Source organism: Haliotis rufescens, unplaced genomic scaffold, assembly GCF_023055435.1.
Source record: "Haliotis rufescens isolate VD_foot unplaced genomic scaffold, xgHalRufe1.0.p SCAF_11, whole genome shotgun sequence".
Taxonomy (NCBI): domain Eukaryota; kingdom Metazoa; phylum Mollusca; class Gastropoda; order Lepetellida; family Haliotidae; genus Haliotis; species Haliotis rufescens.
In genome coordinates this window covers 28,620,330-28,642,918 of record NW_025963791.1, presented here as the reverse complement: position 1 = coordinate 28,642,918, position 22,589 = coordinate 28,620,330, and the positions used below count along the sequence as shown (strand labels likewise).

The following is a 22,589-nucleotide window of genomic DNA, read 5'->3' as shown; positions in this document are numbered from 1 at the left end:
TCAATAAAATTGCTTTCTTTGCACACATTTAGTACTTACATTAGTATTACTCTCTGCTCCAGCTTCTGAATGCCTCTCAAAGAAACTTTACATTTTTACCAATCTGTAAATCGATCTTTGCCAGCGCCAGGCTTTTTGGTTGTACAGGCTTGCATAGGCGGATCCAGAGGTCGGGGTCCAGGGGGTCCAGACCGAATGTTCAAGCTTGCTGTGGTCCCTAAAACTTGAATTACATATTCTCAGTCGATTTCTATCGTGTTTCCTACTAGGGCTGGGACGGGCAACTCGGATACTCAGGTCGCGTGGGTCTTGAGTAGGACCCGGGCACCCACATGACCACCCGGACCCGTTGTTAGTCACGTGACATACTGTTTACAATAACATGACATTAACAATAAAAATCAATGGTTACACTACAAGAAAGTATAGCTATAATGTTCACATTTCTTTCTCACAATGCAGGCATTCGTTCTGACTTTTATATGTTCGAGTAAGGATAAAGCGTCTATCAACTGCAGTGTATACATGATCATGTATCTAATAGTTTTTGCCAGGGCTGCGGTAAAACGATTTCCATTCGGACATTTTGTACCCAACTCTTGAGACCTATAGCGGGTATCCGGGTAGGGCCGGATAATAGGGTGTCGGGTACCCGGGTAGTAATTTGGACTCGTCCCAGCCCTATTTTCTACCTTTACGTTGGATTTTGTAACAACCGCAAATCTGCATGATGATGCTTGAAACTGCACATATTATTATTTTAAAATGCCTACGACAATGACTTCCCTTTTGCTCCAGATCGCAAGTTGTTGGTTCTTTTTAAAATAAAAGTTAATATTTAGTCTGTATGTATGGAAGTTACCTGGAGCGTCAGTAGAGTCACGAAAGTAATACAAGCATAGGTAGTGACTCACATTTGTTGGCACGTGATGTGTTTGATAAAAGAAAGGTCAGAGGGTTAGGAGACCTGGGTTTTGTTCATGGGAAATGCACGTACCATCTTCATACTCCATCAACAGCCCCCTGGGCGTTGAAGAGAAAATTAGGAGAAGCGCGAGTAAAATATTGAAATAAAAGGGGAGATAACTCTAGCTTGACTAAGACCTGCAACACCACAGTTTGACTGTGTTTTCCCGCTGACATGAGACTGTTACGAGAGAAGCGTCGATTTCAAACTTAGTTTTAAATGGTAAACAGGGTACGGATGTGTCCGAGGTGAATGGTTTGATAGACTTTAAGATATATAGGTAGTATAGATAAGAGATTGATAGTTGGTACAATTTATGTTTTTATCAAATCCCAGATATTACAATTAATCTGACAATCAAATAATCAATGTCACCCAGATTTGATTGAAATGCATTGTGTAAAAGGAATGTTCTGAGAACAATTCTCACATATCAGACAGGAAAAGTTAAACAAGATAACTTATTACTTCCCAAAACCTCGGTACACTTACATATCAAACGCTAACAAGATATATGTGTATTTTGAACGGAATAAACAAATAGAAAAAATCCAGGCCAACATAAATGCATCTGGAAAAGTTAATATATACCAGAAGTGTAAACCCAGCTATTTTTCCTTTTAAATCAAAGCATCGTTTATTTTTCACATTTCAAACAGATTTATACATATGGCGGAAAGAAATCAGCCGGCGCGTAGGAATATTTTCAATTCCAGCCGGCGAGCAGACGACAGGTCAGAGGTCAAGATAAACAAGATGTCTGCCACGATTCCTCTCGCGTGATTACAAGGGACAGCACGTGCAAAATGTCACGTTCGACATAAGCGTTGATAATGCTGACAGTCACGGAATATCACCTGACATGCGGAATAAGATAATAGTGTTAAATCGTATGGTGTCTACCTTTTCGTTTTTTTGGTCATATCCTGTTCGTTTTTTTAAGTTTTAAATCAGGCTTGTTTGCAAAAAAGGAAAAACGTTTAAACGAAACAAAAAACAGCATCTGCCTTAAGAGGTCATTGTACGCTCTTGACTGCATGTATGACTTTTCCTTTCACCACTCCAGCTAACGACCGGGCGTTAGGGTTCTTCCAGTACGAACTTTTTCATGCGCATCAATGATTTTAACATCTTCTTAAAATATAGTTCCGACTATAAAATAAACCCGAGCCGATAATTAGGAATAACGTACATTGTATAATAATTATATCAGATCATCTTGTGTTCTTTGTTTCGTTTGTTTGTGAGTTCCTTACGGAGATATATTATTTTTTTAATTACAATATTTCTTTCCAAAATGAGATAAATTGTTTCATAAATGAGATAAACTATTGACGAAAAGAGATAAATATAAATAATGCATGCGGTAAATTGTTGTTTACCATGCATAAGTGCATTGTTTGAAATGAGTGTGTGGTGTTTGAATAATATTACTGTTTACATCACGAATTAGAGTAAAGCATGTGATAAACGTGTGTGTGTGTGTGTGTGTGTGTGTGTGTGTGTGTGTGTGTGTGTGCGTGTTTGTGTGTGTTTAACGCCGCACTCAGCACTATTCCAGTTATGTGACGTCGGTCTGTAAATAATCTAGTCCTGCCCAAGCAATCCAGTGATTGACATCATGAGCATCGATCCACGCACTTAGAAACGATGACATGCAATCAACCAAGTCAGCGAGCCTGACTATCCGGTCCATTCAGTCGCCTCTTAACACAAGCATAAGTTGCTGGGAACCTACAGCATTGGTCCTTATCAGTGCGTATCTAGGAACAATTGTTTGCATGTTTTCAAACTGTTGGTATATTACCACAATGCATTGTCTCTAAACACATTTTCATAAACCACCATTAATCGAATGTTTATTTTCTCGAACAAGGTTCATCTCGAATAATTGTTCACCTCGTATCAACCCACGAACTATACACATGCGGTGATGAAGACTAAGATCCTTAGCTAAGGGAATCGTAATAAATTACACCAATTTAACCACAATATGAAAGTATTTCCATTACTTATAATGTGTGTATCAAATGGCATCATGGAAGCAGTTTATAAATAATTGTTGTATTTAATAGACAAGTAACATACTGACAATATAACGTCCAACACAGACTTGCATTCTCTCCGCCTTAAAATTGTCCAACCTTTGGCAAATGATACAGAGTCATGTTGTTCCCAAGATGAAAAAGAACAGTCAGTGTGCGTGTGGGGGTGGGGGTTGGGGGTGGGGGAGGAGGAGGGGATAAAACAGTTAGATTTCTTTTCAATTTCACGAAATCATTTTGGTCAGGCCGTGATATTTTTTTAAGCCATATTCATTATAGGGAGTGTAAATGTAGATTTGCACATATGAAAAAATACAATATACTCACGCGTGCACTTTAACATTTTTATGTTTACATTGCGTCCAAGGGCGGAGCCTAGTGTTGTTGTTTCCTGTTATGATATGGCTGAATTATTACTGAAAGCGGCGCAAAATCATACTCACTCAGAGGTATGACTGGCAAGTCTAATCTTTGTGCCATATTAATTTCCCTTCCGCCATGCCCTGACTATATTGTAATGCTATAGCCCAAAATGAAGCAAGTCTAGATTTCCACAGGTTCAATCTCCCATCTAACTGGGGCTCCTTTTAAATTTAAATTGAGTTGTTTGTTTCTATCAAAATTACAGTTAAGTTAGATCGTATACTGAAATAGGGTAGGTACATCACAGTGTATTTGACTTTCTATCACCGTTTTGACTTGAAATCTGTATTCAAGTGTGTTATATATTGTTATGTAATGGCATGTAATAAAATTGAATGATTTAGCATCAAAATTGGTTTTCGTAGCAGCAAAAACTATTTGTGTCGAGGTTTGTCACATACTGGTGACACTTCACGTGATCTATGAAATCAAGAATTCAAAACCGGACCCACTAAACTCCTTAAAATTATTCAAGGTTACATTTTCAAAACATCGAACAAAAGATTGTTGACCTGTAATGGTATACGTGTAACTTAGACCCTTCCGAGATCCCTTCCTGTAAACCCGCATACCCTATCTCCTCACGTTACGGTTATTGCCGAGTCGGGCCGAGTGATGTCTGCTGTTTACACACTCGTGATTACGTCATGGGTCATCCAAAGTTCACTTCTGCATGTTTACCTGTAAATTGTGAGGAAAAGCGCGGGAAATCTGGCATAAAGGTAAACAAACTTTTACAACCTACGTGCAGACTTCCACGATGTCTTCGTCGGTTGTTTAATTTTACAACAGTTTCCGGTTTGTCGGAATATCATTACTACTGGTTTTGCGATCGATAGGCGCTTTTATCCATTTTTCTCCAAACATGCGAATTACTCTACGTGCTTTTAGTAATTGGTATTTTAACCAAAGACCATAAAATAGAAAATAAAATGGTCTCTGTTTTAACCTTGACATTATTCCACAGTAATTGTTATTTGCCGACAGTACATTATGCATTCATTATTGCATTATTCCGAGATATTTTCTTTTCTGGGAAAACATTACTTAATATTATACCATGTTAGGGCCAATGAAGGATCGTGAAAAAGCGGACAATTTATAATAAAATAAAAGAGCTCTTGCATTTTGTTTTTTTCAGGGAAGGTCATGAATACAATTTACAATGGCATGGGGAGGGTCATCCTAAATATGACAAGCTTTAGGGGAGGGGCATTTTTTCTCTGTAAATTAGTTCATCAATAACCTCTGACCCAACCACCCTGTAATAAATAATGGTTGGATCCTGACAAAGCTGATAAAATGTGTGTGCACCTCTTGCGATGTATCGATAATTTTGTCTGGATAAAAGTGGGTTTGTGCATGTGTGTTTTTTTGGTATTGTTGTTCGTGTGTTTCTTTGTTGTGAAATTGTAAAAATGTTTAATTACAGTAAATATTTATCATATTATTATATGATTTGATTCTTTTTCTTTGATCTATCTACTTTGTACAGTATTGAATGTTATGTTCACTTTGCTGAATGGAAAAATCCTGTCACTCTATGGCTAAATATATTGACGCTGCGAACTGATTGACTGAATGGTTGACTGATTCAAAGGACGAGTTCTACTGGATGATTATATATATCTATATCTATATCTATATCTATATATATATTTATTATGATAATGATACTGCAATTGCCGTACCTTTATCATGATTTTTTTTTTTTTGCACAACTCCTTAATTTGCCTGAAATGCTGTATATCCGCGAATCCTTTTTTTACTTGAAATTGGGTCGTCGTATAAAACACACCATCGGTCATTAGTCCGGCGACATGGCAGCCGAATAAAGAGGCAGACACTTGACATTTGTACAGTCAAATGTTTTAGATTCATTTCTCAGTTGTATATCCCCGGGGTCAACACTAAGTATATAATCCATGCATTGAGCTCAGGGGGCCAGGCGGATGTTACCAATTGTCTTTCAGTGAAAGGTGTCACGCGAAGCGCTCATCCCAACCACGGCGTCAAACTTTATGTGGGCTGCTAGAAAGGTCAGACTTGGTCGCATACGGGGATACATTTCTGCCTTATGGAACCACAGGTTGTCACGGTATATTAGTGACGTCCACTCCACCCGAAGAACTCGATGGGAAATACATGTAAACAAACAACAATGATACACAGTACCCACCATATTTGAAAAACACGTATTTCTTGTACTTATTTAAATCTTCAAATGTTCAATATTATAAAAAAAAATCAATTTTTATTCAGTAGCTTTACTCATTTTGATCTTCAAACGGAAAACAAATAATCAATATTATTCGTGTTAACAGTTTCTACTCGCTAGCTTTACTTATTTGATGTTGTAACCGAAAAATAAATTAAATCTTATTCTTTTAACAATTATTACTTAATCTGTTTGCCTACTTGTATCTTCAAACTGCCTACTTTGATCTTCAAACGGACAAATATGAATTCAATAATATTCCTTTAACACATTTCAAAAACTGGAAATGTGCGTGATGTAAATAGAATAGTATCTCATTACATTAACAAGAAAAGTAACAGAGGTTACATGAACAGGCTAAAGCTATATAAATGCCGCTCTTCTGCAATACATAAGCCTGAATATCCATGTTCTTGCTTGAAAATTATGGTTCGAGGTTCCTTGATATTTATGAATGTTTAATGACAACGACGTAATTCAGTATTTATCAACTCAAATTTATTAACATGGTAGATTAATCCCCTTCTTCGTTCAGCCCTCGGCCCACTCTTCCCCACGGTAACGTGATAATGGTCGGGGCTCGTCAGTTCGTGTTTTGGTTGTTACACAGGTGATCAGCAAACACCTGTATCGTTACCTGTCCAGCAGGTAAGACGCTATCCCCTCAGGTGCGTGCATGTTGATCAATAAAATTCTGAAGCAGGTGTGAAATGAGTTGTGTCTGTCCTTACGTCGGACCGTATGTGACGCTTGGAGGCACGCGCGTTGTAAAAAATCGGCCTTTGACAAATTCGTAATTAAAGCTGCTTGTACCTGATATTTTATTTTAAAATAGTTGTGACAAATAGTTGAAAATGCCTTGTTAGTTTCATATTTGTATATCACTTCAACTATATAAAAATACAAATACTGACAAAATTAAGCAACAATTGCGAAGTAATTTCCACAGTCTACAAGCTCAATCTCTCATACGTTAGTGTATATACAACATAACGAATTCGGGAATCAGTAAAGTCCAACAAAACATGTCTGACATTTACCGAAAATAACCGCTTTTACGTGTACATTCGTTTACTCAATTTTACATAGACTGTCATGGGATGGGCCCTGTTGGTATCATAACTCCGCCTGCACAAATATCAACACATAATAGGCAACAGCTGAACAAAACGGACATCCGCGTTGTATGAGGCTGATGGCATTGTCGACATATGTCCGTATTTAAATTATATTAGAACGCACGAAGATACGTTTCGATTACTGCCGTGGATATGCAGACAGAAGCCTTCTTTACAACGAATTTAAGTTACGTTAGAAGAGTATAGCTAAAGAAATGTATAATCCCAGCATGATATGGATATGTAATTTGTGCGAATAGCTACCGCAAATCCCCCATTAAAAGTTTAATCGTTTATTTTTCCCGTGGACCTCCCGTGTATGGGTTTTATATTAAAATATTTACCTACCGTGCTGCGTTAGAACAGTAGCTAAAGAAATGCATGCTCGACGTGATATAGATTTATAGTTTTTGCATATAGCTACCGTAAACCCTCCATTAAATGTTTGGGTATTGAATTCTTTCACGAACCATCTGTGCATTGGTATATTATTAATATATTATTTACCTATATCGTGCTTTTGGAGACTGTATACATCGGTAATGTATCTCATTGTGTTCTCAAAAATTGGTGTTACACGATGGTATAGGCGGTAAATCGAGGAGCCATCGTAAAGGGATGCGCCACTGTTATTATGTGGGGTCAGTGAAGGCTTCGGAACAACCAAACTTCGAGATAGGGGGACTGAAGGGCCTACATACTGTCGTTGTGTATTTCAAATATACAATATAAACTAAGGAGTAAAAGAAACCATACCTCTCAATTGATTTTATCATATGTTTGATTTGCAATTAAAAATATTGTAAGTTATCGGTTTTGTATCAAACAAAATGAACTGTACTGGCGTTTAGTCAGCATCTAAAGAATACTTCTACGTGATTTTATTTTTAGATTTGATTTAAAACATTGAAAATTTGAAAAAAACGCATAATATACAACTGCTGATGGGTATGTTAGTCATCTTATTTTTGAAAAAAACAATAAAGTTACTTTTTGTGCACACATTTACAACATTTCTGTCATGGTAGGGATCATGTGGTTTGAAATTAATTTTTTACCCCATTCAAACCAATTATGTTTACAAAAAATACCCAGCAAAATATTATTTTTTACAAACCTTTGCAAGAATGTGTAATGGTTAAATAAACATAATCAAATTGAACAACAGTTCTTTCACTTTTAAATTACATGAAAAAACAAACACGGTGTACTTTCTTTTGACCTCCGTTTTAAATCTCAATTTTAAGATAGTTGGTACAATATTCCCACGTGTTCATACTTGAATTTTTTAAGATAAGGATCATGTACAGTTGATGCTCATGGGTATAAAGAACATAACTTTTCAGTTTGTGTGTCAAGGTTTTATAATACATTGTACAATATGATGCTTTTCCGTGAATAACAGTGATATTAATGCACATTTCCCTTGTTCAAATTTTTTTATTTCGGGACGCAAGATAATAACAAGTTTAAATTCTGAGACTACGTAATGATATGTCTCTGTTTAATTTATCGCCTTTGTGTAATCAGAACATTGCCAATCCGACAACGATCGATCAACAGCAGACACTGTGACAAAAGTTGGCTGGGGATAAAACTGCATAATTTGATAAAGTTTTAAAAAATATTCATATTTGAACTATTTGATATTATTTACTTAACCATGACAGTAATCTTGAAGAGGAATCAAGACAGTTTCAAAACTAACCCGTCCCTGACAAAACGATATTAATAATCATATCAGCTATTTTATTGTAGAATTTGGTTATTTAATTGGTTTATGCTAACATTTTTAATTTCACATTTCTGCCTTAGCCTTTGTTAGAGGGATTTTCAATACTTATCTTTTCACGAGCGATCAGTATGACTGACATGATTATATGAACAGAGAAACGTGCTGCTTAGCGCGAGAGGGAAATCCACAGGGCTGGTCACGTGATCGCTCAGTCTGGCCTCGGTAAGGATCGATTTGCATTGGGAGCGAGAGAGAGCTGGGTCGAGTTTTGTTCAGGAATAGATCGCCTTCTTGTGACATTGCAGAACTGCAAAGGTAAATACTATACCCCCTGTTCGTCCTGTGTACAAACTACCTGTATATTGCCTTCAGAATACGTGTTGTTCCGAGAAATTTTTCTAACTATCATCGGCCACTGTTTACCTCTATTTCAATATGGTTGTCTTGACCTCGGGTGAATATGCGTCAAGATTGCACTGTTTGACAGCTTATTACGTTAAAGTGATGCGTATTTCACACGTTTATTCCCTAACTACACGTGCACAAGTTATCAAGGATTTGCTCGGTGACGTCCGTTTCAGTTAAATGTACCGTTATTTGCACGATTTTCAGTGAAATGTACAACTCCCCCACGCGATCGCGAGAGGTATTTCATGCGGAGTGCTATTTATAGCATCTCTCCCTCAGACAATGAATTGAATACATGTCTCGATCTAGGATCGTTCACGTTCTGGTTGTTGTCCTTGTCTAAGCCAATGTTTACTTTTTCTTGCCAAAAACGTCTTCCTTTGAGAAAGCTTATCTTATGTTGAAAGCTTGACATCCACATGGAACTTGAAACAACTTTAAGCAATACACATCTGATAAATTCAACATTACTCCAGCAGGCATGAAAACCCCGCGAAATAGCTGGTGGGTTATCCCGTATAACATCCTTTTGGTGAGTTACAATGTTGCAAAAACTATCCTTTTTTCTGTTATTGGACAATATATGTGATGCATTCTTACAGACACAGAGTTACAACATAGCAAACATTGTTTTACAATGGATCTTTCATCAGCTGGTTGAATGAATATTAATTTATTATAATTTTTAGGTTCATCACTCTTTACTTGAATATATTGCAAGAAGTAGGACCATGATTGCTGTCTTACATTAAGAATACACTATTAAATTGAGAGAGTTTTTAATTTAGGATAATACAAAGATGTATAAATGAATTGATTCAAAATTAATTTTGTCATTAAAAAATGATGTAACTGTTTTGTTAATTACCAATATCTTTGTTTATTACTGGTTTTCATCAGGGAAGCTCATAAGTCCCGCATAGAAGTGTGCATCACATCACACACTCCAATCAATGATTCAATCGGATTGGTCATTATTATTGAATCAGTGCTACTGGGTAGGAGAATTGCTATAGCAACAATAAATTAGTTGAAATGGATTAGGTGACCCCTGACACGAAGGCTGATGGGCCTGACACTTGGTAATAATGACCCTAATTGCTAAATAAGTATGATTGTTGCACACCTTTGTATTATCACAGACAGGAAGCTTTAGAAGACGTACTTGAACATTGGACACACCTCTTGAAGATAGTGGGAGAAGCATTTTTGTATTATGTCAGTTTTAAACTTATATGGTTAATATTATCTTAAATTAAAGTTTAAATCAGAACATCCTAAACATGATAAAAAGATTTTGCAGGAATATGTTTATGTTCTTTAAATTCATGAAAACAAATACATTATTTAATCAAATATTAAAAGCTCTTGCGTCATGAAATTATGACAGTGCAATTACTGAAAGTATTATTTAACATAAAAAAAGAAGTTCTTTCCTGTAACTGATTTCTGTATTCCAGCATGTTGGAATATTTATATAACATGTTTTTAATTATTATATATTGTTGTCATAATATATCTAAATGACATCTATACGATGTATTAAATTAATTATTGCACTGCCATGTGAATAGCAATGGAAGTGAATCTCTATGAATAGTGATTAGCTTATGGTTGAAGCTGTAAATAGGCGAATCGATTTGACGTAAATATTCTCTTTGACACAGCTGTCAGTATAGGTATACAAATTGATTACAGTCATATTGATCTTGTGATATGTACATACTGTATGCTGCCTGTATTGCTATTATATTATCGCTGCAGAACATAATCCATGCAGTTTAGGGAAGATATTTCACCACGCTGACGGTCTCACGGTTTAACTTGAAGAGGCTCAGCACTTGACATATTTAGTGTGTAGGGGAAAACCAGGATCTATTTTTAACTTGTCTCGCGATATGCTTGTGCTACTACGCAAGTGCGATGAAATGAAGAGTCGGTTAGTGATGAACGTTTGTCGTGTATTTATCAATTAGTGACAACCTGTAATACCACGCCAGTGACGATCGTTGTTCATGCAAAGGCTACCCCACCATTGATCACGAAGTTTTGTTGGCAGGCAGAAAATATCGTCAACAAAGCTCTTTTTTAATTGTGTAGTAATTTTATGTAAGTTTTTTTAGTAGAGCATGAAGTTTTATGAATAATAGTCGAGATATCATAAAATAATTTTAAACAAGAACATTTTATTATTATTTTATTGTCATGCTGCCCTAAATTACGCTTAATGCCATATATACGTATGCTGTAACAGGTTAGTCATTGACAGCTATTTTTGCAATGTCATTGTACAGGAAAAATAGAGGCATTAATACAAGCCCTTAAACATGCAAAAGTCAAGCATTATTTTTAAGGCGAAGGAATCTTTTCACTTGCCTAAGGTTTTGAAATTGGTTTTTACATTTTCAACATTGGTATTATTATGCATTCTGATAACTCAAGTTTTTTTAAAAATGACTTGAATAATTATAGTCTTACAGATAAATTTGACTTGTTCGAACAAGGATTTGACACTGTATTAGTTATAGTTTTCCCATAGATTATATCGTCCACTTGGGCAGCCAAAGATGTACAATAAATTTCTTTGATGAATTCATCTTCAAACCAGTGTATGAATCTGCAAATTATTATTTCTATTCAATCTTACATGTGTATATTGATCATAGAACTGTAAAAAGGGTATATCCGATCATAAATAATACATTAAATTGCAGTGCTTTATCGTCACTGCGACATGATTCATATCTTTCAACAATGGAGTTGGTCACCAAGGAAATAAATCCACACTACCAGGAAACTACACTTGCCCCGAGCGGAATGTTCCAGCGGGTTCTCAGAGTGAAGTCATGCATTTTGTTCACATTGATTCAACAGTTGACTTTATATTAAAAAATCATACATGACTTGCGGATAGTTGCAGCTAAGTTGGTTTTTATCAAAGTACTCCATAGCTATATTTGAACTTGTTTGTTTTTTATTGCTTAGTGCTGCACTAGCAATGTTCCAGCAATTTGACATTGATCTGTAAATAATTGAGTCTGAAATAGACAAATCGGTGATTGACATAATGAGCATCAATCTTTTTGTACTAGTGGATGTATCATAACTTGTGTTTGAAGGAAAACAAATAGTCCTTGCAGATATTTAATAGTACTAGCCTTGTACAAGCAGATTAGTTGCTGTGTCAATATATACTGATTTACTTTAGAGCCTCGACATAATATGCTTCATCCATTCCCGAAGTTTAAAAAAATTAACTTTTCTTTTCCCTGTCAGTATAATTTCCCGCGCCACAACATAACACTATTAATAAAAAACAGAACATGAATAGGTAACTCTATATCTGCTGGTAGTTTTTTTAAATAGGTCACCCCAATCTGGTCAAGTAGAAAAATCTCCAGTATAATTGAGTTTGATAACATATCCGTTAACATCTACATTGTTACATAGCAACAACCTTACCGATGTATGACACTTAATTTGGAAAAACCCAGCGGGACTATTTTTAGCCCGAGCGTGGACCTTCGCTTTACCAGCAGGCTGTGACCTTGTTTTGTCTAGTTCACATGCAAGTGCAACTTTTTAACCATCCCCGACACTCAAAAGAGAAAATGTGTTACTAGCTTATAAAGACGACTCTTTTATCATTGTAGTCACTGTTTTGCGCTACCTATTGATTAGATTAGAAACTGAAGGTCGATATTGCATTGCGGTATTTGATATGCAAATGAGGGCGAGTAGGTACTCCGTTCCAATTTTGTCCGTGCTGGTTTTAACAATGATAAGATGTGTAAAATTAGGTCTGTCCGCATTAGCAGGTTTGATTTATATTTTAATTCACATTTTTATATTGGTCACATTCACAGTACATACATTATCACTGTTGAACCTGCAACACATTTCCTTATGTGACAGATATTAATGTTAGACTCAATACCAAAGATTTCAAGAGTGAATATTAAATATTATAAAACACTGCATAAGTAAATATGAAATTATGCAAAGGTTGTGAGGGTGGCCTTGAACAATCATGATAATTTAGACTTTAGTATTTACATATAAACAAATATTGTTTTCACATTCGTTTACAGCTGCATGCAATTTTAGTTGTTTAGTACATTTTGGAATTAGAACGAAAATCGATTAAAAGTATAAAATCACAACATTCTGCTATTCGTAATGAGGTAATTGTAAATGGATGTACAGTATATCAAAATTGAAGTTTAATTACACAATTAGAGGAACCGATGTATTCCTATGTTTTGTGCTTTTGTATGTAGAACATGTGATGCTACGGAGGTTGTCAGCACGTCAGTCAACGGAGAGCTTATCCTTGTGATCATACTGTTGTGCACAAATTATGTCACAAGATTGAGTGCAGCGTGAGTTGACACATCCTCTCTGAGAGAGGTTATTCACAAGGGTTCAGCATCACCAGATGAGTCATCATGGACATCAACGAGAGAGAATCAATTGAGTTGTACTGGTCCTGTTAGCCATGGGAATGCAGGGGTAGAGGCACTCTGTCTACGGTTTATCAAGCCAGGTTAATTTGTGTGATGTATGCAAAGAGAAACTTCATTTTGAAAGGTGCCAAAAAAATATTTATTCACAATTCTGACAATCTGTTTGTCATCATGGTGGTATAGAGCAAGTATGTGGAATTATGTTCGTACAGTTTCAATTTTGGTTACAAATGTAATTTAGTTTTGGTGTTGAAACAACCTTTTTTAGGTAATGAAAAAGACAAATCTTAGACTTATATAAATGCGATAAATGAATTTAGAAAGGACAATGATTTCTTTGTGAAAAAAAAAATAAATTTCCTAACGACCAACTTTTCATTAAACGTCACATACATTTGACCAAACGTTTAAGCCTAAATAGTTAAAGAGTATGTACAGAGGTCTGACTACATTATTTTACTGGTTCTAATTCAAGTTTTACATGTTTTAAGTCATTAAACCTACTAAATAAGACACTGCTCTGGTGACACGACGTTTCTGAAAACGACGGGAAACACGAAATGGTTATCGCCTGTATTCAATCATTACTGACATTTCAGTAAGCTTGTGTGTTCTATCTCTTCAAGGGGATAATGATTTTTTTTCGTGTATGTGTGTTCAGAAGTGAAGTGTATGGGAAAAAAGTAATGTGTTGTAGTTAAAATGTTAACAGGTTCATTGTCATGTCGAAGTAGAAAATTGTTTCCTACAAGGGTCAGTGTCTTACGAATTTGTACAGCACTTAAAACATAATTTGATGAAGCTATCTATGCCATACATTGAAAAAAAGTAGTCGTTATTGTACTTATTATCTGGATGCAGGTTAATCTTACTGTTAAAGCTGGTATGTAACTTGTCCTTGTCATTAAGTCACCAAGCTACCAATCTCTGTTACTATCGGTATCTAAACAAGCCTGTCGTGGGAACGTCGGAACTATACAAGCATAGCGTGTTGGCACATGGGAAAAACCCAGGTCTATTTATAGCTTACAGCTAGGCCGTGTCATTCGTAACAGGGTATTAGCGGCCTTTGCATTGTCCATTATGAAATATTAAGTTCATATTTTCTTTGAAGCTTATGATTGACGTCTGATGAATAAGCTCAATCAGACGTGGGTGGCAGGCTCGGTTAGCAAGGCCAGAAATACTTATCTTTACGTAGGCAGATACTGTTTAGCAAAGTGACCTGGAGCCCTTGTATATATAACCTGTAAGATCCGATGAACGTTATGAATTTTTAGTCAATGGATTGTTGATGTGAAATATGAAGAAACACGATTGTGTTGATGCAAGATGACAAAACATCCATGCTTCTCTGTGAAATTATGTACTGTGTTGTAGATCGGGGATGTCAGTATTAGAATAATATAATCATGTTATAATTATCTTTAATTTATTGGATACACTTTTAATTTAATGTATTTAATAATTTTGTGAGAATGTTAGGATGCCAATTATATTTTGATATATGGTTTGAGTATAGTTGTTGGGAAACAAGTATCAATTCAGAATTGTCAGCAGCAGAGTTAACCACTCATGTAACATAATTAGATTTGGGGATAATACAAAGGGTTCCTTCCAAGTTTTCATTGGTTTCAATACTAGCAGATAAGTGATGCCTGATTCATGCTTGTGCCAAATCAAAATAATGTTGTCATTCTGATTAAATTATATTTCGAAAAAGGGCAGTTAAATAAGCATTCTGAAAAGAAAACAAAAAACCCTGCACCAATAATGGAGAGTTACTGTGAAGTTAGCACTACCGTTTCACTCCATTGGAAAGTATACATACCTGATTAAACGTAATTCAACGAATTCCTAATGAAAAGTAATAAGACAAATTCCAAATTCCTTAACTGGTATCATCATCACTATTATGACAGTGATTCACAAACATGCTTATGATGTGGTTGGAATCCTACAATGGACACAGCTTTTAGTACAAAAATCTTATGATTATGGAAATGTTTTTTTGTCATTATTATTATCATTATTATTATTATTATTTAATCATTATTATTTTATTATTTTTATTTTATTTTATTATAATTATTATAATGATTATTATTATTATTATTATTATTATTGACTTTAGATAAGGTCTACACTTCCTTATGGTTATGTTAGTGACACCACAAGAAATGACCCCAGCTGTCTGAGCATTCATGTGCACGAGGCAGTCAGAACACTGACACAAGTGTGTGCTCCCCAAGGCAACACAGATCTCACTGCCCCCTGTTGGTTTGCATTGGTTCGGAAAGGTCAAGGAAACGAGATATTTATGTTGCTATGGTTGGAGCTATGTGTGGACTGACCGAACAAAAGCTGTAGGTATACTCGTGTGTGTTTAGAATGTATAAACATGATAAAGGGCCTCGTATTATTCAGGTGCAGTCATGCAGTAGATATCACGTTACAGACAACACTTTATGGCAGGCTTCACCTGGTGGAATAAAGATCTTCCACCTGTCAGCTTTTGAAAAGTATATGAGATGAGATGAGATGAGATGAAGCTAAGATTTTTACACATGTGAGGGAACCTGGTTCTGTCATATCAAATAATTTCCATCTCCTGAAATTTTGTGCAAGTCTGAAGTAGTTGCCATGTGCCAGTTGACACCAGTATTTATCAAAAATAATGTGTTTGTAGCCATGGTAGCAGGACGTGGAGTCATCCCACAGATGACATGCTTACCTTGTCAGCTTGCTGACGGGGTTAACCTCTTTGGTCATGTGGACAAGGCGTCCGACCTCGGATCAGAAGGTCCGTGGTTTGAATCCCATCACATGACTCGGAAATTTTACATGTCGCTACATGTTGTTCCATCTGAATCAAGTTATTTATCAGTATTTTGGTCTTGTCCCAGTTTACTGCAGTAATTATCATGTTTCTAAACATTTTTGTGCTGACCAGCTAATCCAAGTATTTATCAGTTTCTTTGGTTTGGTCCAAGTCCACCCTGGTATTTATCAGTTTCTTTGGTTTGGTCCAAGTCGACCCTGGTATTTATCAGTTTTAAGGTTTGGTCCAAGTCGACCCTGGTATTTATCAGTTTTAAGGTTTGGTCCAAGTCGACCCTGGTATTTATCAGTTTCTTTGGTTTGGTCCAAGTCGACCCTGGCATTTATCAGTTTTAAGGTTTGGTCCAAGTCGACCCTGGTATTTATCAGTTTTAAGGTTTGGTCCAAGACGACCCTGGTATTTATCAGTTTTAAGGTTTGGTCCAAGTCGACCCTGGTATTTATCAGTTTTAAGGTTTGGTCCAAGTCGACCCTGGTATTTATCAGTTTTTAGGTTTGGTCCAAGTCGACCCTGGTATTTATCAGTTTTAAGGTTTGGTCCAAGTCGACCCTGGTATTTATCAGTTTTAAGGTTTGGTCCAAGTCGACCCTGGTATTTATCAGTTTTTAGGTTTGGTCCAAGTGCCCCTGGTATTTATCAGTTTTAAGGTTTGGTCCAAGTCAACTCTGGTATTTATCAGTTTTAAGGTTTGGTCCAAGTCGACCCTGGTATTTATCAGTTTTTAGGTTTTGTCCAAGTCGACCCTGGTATTTATCAGTTTTAAGGTTTGGTCCAAGTCAACTCTGGTATTTATCAGTTTTAAGGTTTGGTCCAAGTCGACCCTGGTATTTATCAGTTTTAAGGTTTGGTCCAAGACGACCCTGGTATTTATCAGTTTTTAGGTTTTGTCCAAGTCGACCCTGGTATTTATCAGTTTTAAGGTTTGGTCCAAGTCCACTCTGGTATTTATCAGTTTTAAGGTTTGGTCCAAGTCGACCCTGGTATTTATCAGTTTTTATGTTTGGTCCAAGTCGACCCTGGTATTTATCAGTTTTAAGGTTTGGTCCAAGTCAACTCTGGTATTTATCAGTTTTAAGGTTTGGTCCAAGTCCACCCTGGTATTTATCAGTTTCTTTGGTTTGGTCCAAGTCGACCCTGGTATTTATCAGTTTTAAGGTTTGGTCCAAGTCGACCCTGGTATTTATCAGTTTTAAGGTTTGGTCCAAGTCGACCCTGGTATTTATCAGTTTCTTTGGTTTGGTCCAAGTCGACCCTGGCATTTATCAGTTTTAAGGTTTGGTCCAAGTCGACCCTGGTATTTATCAGTTTTAAGGTTTGGTCCAAGACGACCCTGGTATTTATCAGTTTTAAGGTTTGGTCCAAGTCGACCCTGGTATCTATCAGTTTTAAGGTTTGGTCCAAGTCGACCCTGGTATTTATCAGTTTTTAGGTTTGGTCCAAGTCGACCCTGGTATTTATCAGTTTTAAGGTTTGGTCCAAGTCGACCCTGGTATTTATCAGTTTTAAGGTTTGGTCCAAGTCGACCCTGGTATTTATCAGTTTTTAGGTTTGGTCCAAGTGCCCCTGGTATTTATCAGTTTTAAGGTTTGGTCCAAGTCAACTCTGGTATTTATCAGTTTTAAGGTTTGGTCCATGTCGACCCTGGTATTTATCAGTTTTAAGGTTTGGTCCAAGTCGACCCTGGTATTTATCAGTTTTTAGGTTTGGTCCAAGTGCCCCTGGTATTTATCAGTTTTAAGGTTTGGTCCAAGTCAACTCTGGTATTTATCAGTTTTAAGGTTTGGTCCATGTCGACCCTGGTATTTATCAGTTTTAAGGTTTGGTCCAAGTCGACCCTGGTATTTATCAGTTTTTATGTTTTGTCCAAGTCGACCCTGGTATTTATCAGTTTTAAGGTTTGGTCCAAGTCAACTCTGGTATTTATCAGTTTTAAGGTTTGGTCCAAGTCGACCCTGGTATTTATCAGTTTTAAGGTTTGGTCCAAGTCAACTCTGGTATTTATCAGTTTTAAGGTTTGGTCCAAGTCGACCCTGGTATTTATTAGTTTTAAGGTTTGGTCCAAGTCGACCCTGGTATTTATCAGTTTTTAGGTTTTGTCCAAGTTGACCCTGGTATTTATCAGTTTTAAGGTTTGGTCCAAGTCAACTCTGGTATTTATCAGTTTTAAGGTTTTGTCCAAGTCGACCCTGGTATTTATCAGTTTTAAGGTTTGGTCCAAGACGACCCTGGTATTTATCAGTTTTTAGGTTTTGTCCAAGTTGACCCTGGTATTTATCAGTTTTAAGGTTTGGTCCAAGTCAACTCTGGTATTTATCAGTTTTAAGGTTTGGTCCAAGTCGACCCTGGTATTTATCAGTTTTAAGGTTTGGTCCAAGTCAACTCTGGTATTTATCAGTTTTAAGGTTTGGTCCAAGTCGACCCTGGTATTTATTAGTTTTAAGGTTTGGTCCAAGTCGACCCTGGTATTTATCAGTTTTTAGGTTTTGTCCAAGTCGACCCTGGTATTTATCAGTTTTAAGGTTTGGTCCAAGTCAACTCTGGTATTTATCAGTTTTAAGGTTTTGTCCAAGTCGACCCTGGTATTTATCAGTTTTAAGGTTTGGTCCAAGACGACCCTGGTATTTATCAGTTTTTAGGTTTTGTCCAAGTCGACCCTGGTATTTATCAGTTTTAAGGTTTGGTCCAAGTCAACTCTGGTATTTATCAGTTTTAAGGTTTGGTCCAAGTCGACCCTGGTATTTATCAGTTTTTAGGTTTTGTCCAAGTCGACCCTGGTATTTATCAGTTTTAAGGTTTGGTCCAAGTCAACTCTGGTATTTATCAGTTTTAAGGTTTGGTCCAAGTCGACCCTGGTATTTATCAGTTTTAAGGTTTGGTCCAAGTCGACCCTGGTATTTATCAGTTTTTATGTTTGGTCCAAGTCGACCCTGGCATTTATCAGTTTTAAGGTTTTGTCCAAGTTGACCCTGGTATTTATGAGTACTTTGGCCTCGTCCGTGTTGGCTCCTGTATTTATGAGTACTTTGGCCTTGTCCAAGTTGACCCTGGTATTTATGAGTACTTTGGCCTCGTCCGTGTTGGCTCCTGTATTTATGAGTATTTCAGTTTTGTTCCAGTCAACCCCAATATCTATCCTTTTTGTCTGGTCCAGGCCAACCCTGGTATTTACCAGTATTTTAGTCTTGTCCCAGCTGAATATGGTATTTGTAGATTGAGTGATCCCATTCCTAGCCGACCCCGGTATTTATTTGTATTTTAGATTTATGCACTCGTGGTTAATAGGGTCATGTAAGCTTTCATTGTTTGAAGGCAGCCTGCCCAATATTGAAACTTCAGATGATTTGTTGATGTCACTGGTGCATAATGTTTTTGTTTTGTGTTCTAGCCCATATCCAATAAGCCCTGAGTGAAATCATCTGTAGTCAAAGGCCCCTCTCAGCATGGTTAAAGCTAAAGATCATTCTTGCCAAGTAGATCATGAAAAGAAATCAATTTCTATGTATCATAAATTTGTTGCAGCACAAAGACACCTTGGAACCAGCCTGTTCTAAACTGAACTTTGATTCTGAAGAACATTTGCAATTAAATAGCATTGAATGAGTTTTGTACCAACAATAAATCCAATTTGCAATCCCCTACTTCAGAAGACCAGGTCAGCTCAGTAATCCACGAGTTATTGTTAGCAAATAGTTTCCTAAGTCATCAGATTTAATACTATCTATTGATTTGTGTTCAGGACAAATCAAACATTGAGAAAACAGATCAGTGGCAATGGATCTATTTACGAGGTTTTTACAGAACCTATTTCAATTTCGCCAAGCATGCCTGGTCACGTCACCCATTAGCCTGGAAAGTGTCTTACAGAGTAAATATGGCGGTATCTCCACGGTAACAAGATGAGGGCATCTGCCATTAGTTGAATGTAATCTTTACAGAAACTGAAGCCATGTTAACTGTCCTGATTTGAAAATGTCTTTGGTTGATTCAGAGATGTGTCGTGAAGATGCGGTTTAGAATTGGTTTTCAGCAACCCATGCTTGCCATAAAAGGCAACTATGCTTGACTAACGGGATCAGGTGGTCAGGCTCACTGACTTGGTTGATGCATGTCATCTTATCCCAATTGCGTGGATCGATTCTCATGATGTCAATCACTGGATTGTCTGGTCCATACAGACCGCCGTCATATAGCTGGAATGTAACATATAATATAGTTAAAACAACAAACAAACAAGTAAACAAACTTGTGACATGAAACACAGGCTGTGACAAAAAACTTTGCGTTTACTCATCCAAAATTAGCCTTTTGCATATCTGAAGACACGTGGCTGAAGTTTCCGACTGGTAATTTTGTATATAGCATACTTCAGACACAGGCCTCCAACAGATACCTGGGCCCACTTGCACAAAGCGATCTTAGCGCTAAGATGATCTTAACTCCCATACTTTAACATAGGCTTAAGGTAGTCTTAGCGCTAAGATCGTTTTGTGCAAGTGGGCCCAGGTCTCTAATAAACAGTGTCTAGTAACATTTAATACTTGCGGGTCAATAGACTTACATCTTTTCTCTAAAATGAAAATAAGATCACGACCGCCCTCTTCAGGAACAATTAAACATGGGACAAGTATTTGATCCGGTCAAAGTCATATGTGAAGTCAGTAAAATAAGTATTGACGGAAATGCACACAATAAGTCCTCTCATTTTGTTGGTTAGTAATGAGATGAGTGCTCCATTTCTATTTGAAGTACTATCGCTTTTGTTCATGCCTTGATATTTCTAAATTTGATGCATCATTGACAAAAAGTTGTCGTTGCAATTCCCTATTTTGACTTGTACCATATGTTCACATGTTTTTCAGCAAATGATTGACTTGCCTTTGCATGTGTTTGTGATGGGTACCACCATTGGAGCATTGTCACTATTTGATAGTGATTCAGAAAAACATGTTTAAGATATGGTCAGAATTGGGCAATGGACTCTACTTTTAGCAGAGATTTATTATGAATATGGAATGGGATTTGTCGTCTTTTTTAGTATATGGTTATGTTGGTTTCACTCAAGTGATATTAAAACTACAGGGAATACAGCAATGTCCACTGGAGATGGCCAGTCTGTGCCTCAAGGATGGTTGAATGGGCAGGGCTCCCCTGGCTTGTGATAACTCATGACGGCTCTCTGCATAATATTGTCATGAGTCACGAGCACCATTTAGTCATGCATGAGCAACAATTTTAGTCTACATGGTATTGATGACAAAAATAACTTCAAGCACAAATGTCTTTCAGAGATAATAAAAGCAATTCCCTCTCTACATCATGAACATTCAGTCGATTGAAACACTTTCTATTATGAAAGAGTCATGCGTGAAACCCATTTCTGGTGTCCCCAGCCGTGATGGAATATTCCTAAAAGCGGCGTAAAACCATACTCACTCAAAGAGTCTTCAGTTCAGGGGAATGTATTTGTAGGAACTAGTACTGACTGATAAAAATATGTTGCATATTATTACTCATCATAAATATGATTTGGAAATTTTGAGGTGAAATTGCATGAAATACAGTCACATGAAACCCTGAGCATGCTCCGAACAGATTTTTGTGTGGGCAAAGCATTTTACGAGTGGGTGGTTTGTTTTCCGTCCTGTTAGCTGATTCAGAGTGTGTAACCCCAGAAAATTGGGTCATATTGTTTTATGCTGATGCAGAACACAGGAATGGTGGGTAGACGTGGTATATGAATAGCTGATGCAGAATTTGTTGCACTACAATCACTTGAAACAAAATTGAATATTATGTCTTATTACAATGTTAAAGCTTAACCATTTGAATTCAATACTTACAAACTTTATGAAAAGACAAGAAATGTGAAACGAGAAATTTATAGCCCCATAACAATTCAAAGTAGGAAATATTTTCAAAATTTAGTTGAAATATGTATGTAAATTTTGAAATACAATCTTGAAATTTGGATATCATATATCTAAGCGATAATATTATATATTGAAATTATTATATGAAATATCAAACTTGTGCAATGCAATCTGAAAAGTGTCCATTATTTTGTATCACGGATATGTTCCATATCCAGATTTTGTTCCTGTATCTGGAGGAGAGGATCTATTCACATATTCGGGTCAAGAGATTAAGAGGTGGATGGACCATTGTGATGGATTCTGTCTTGACTGGTGACAAAAATGGTACTGCTTGACTGGCATTGGATTTCCATAAGACGAGGGGATTTAGACATGATTATCTAAGAACCCCTATCACAACGTTCGGTTGCTTATACGAAGTGAGTTAAAAGTTCATCGACTGAAATACTTACAGGCAACGTATTGTAGTTTATTTTGACAAATTTGTTAAAACG

General features: G+C 36.6%; 1 protein-coding gene across 1 annotated transcript in view; it reads left to right on the top strand.

The window, feature by feature from the left end:
- Window positions 1-8,708: 8,708 nt before the first annotated feature.
- Window positions 8,709-22,589, top strand: part of LOC124132607 — a 55,273-nt gene continuing 41,392 nt past the window's right edge. Inside the window, exon 1 of the mRNA XM_046496607.2 lies at window positions 8,709-8,821. The gene's annotated coding sequence lies outside the window, so the exon portion shown is untranslated. The remainder of the gene's footprint in view (window positions 8,822-22,589) is intronic.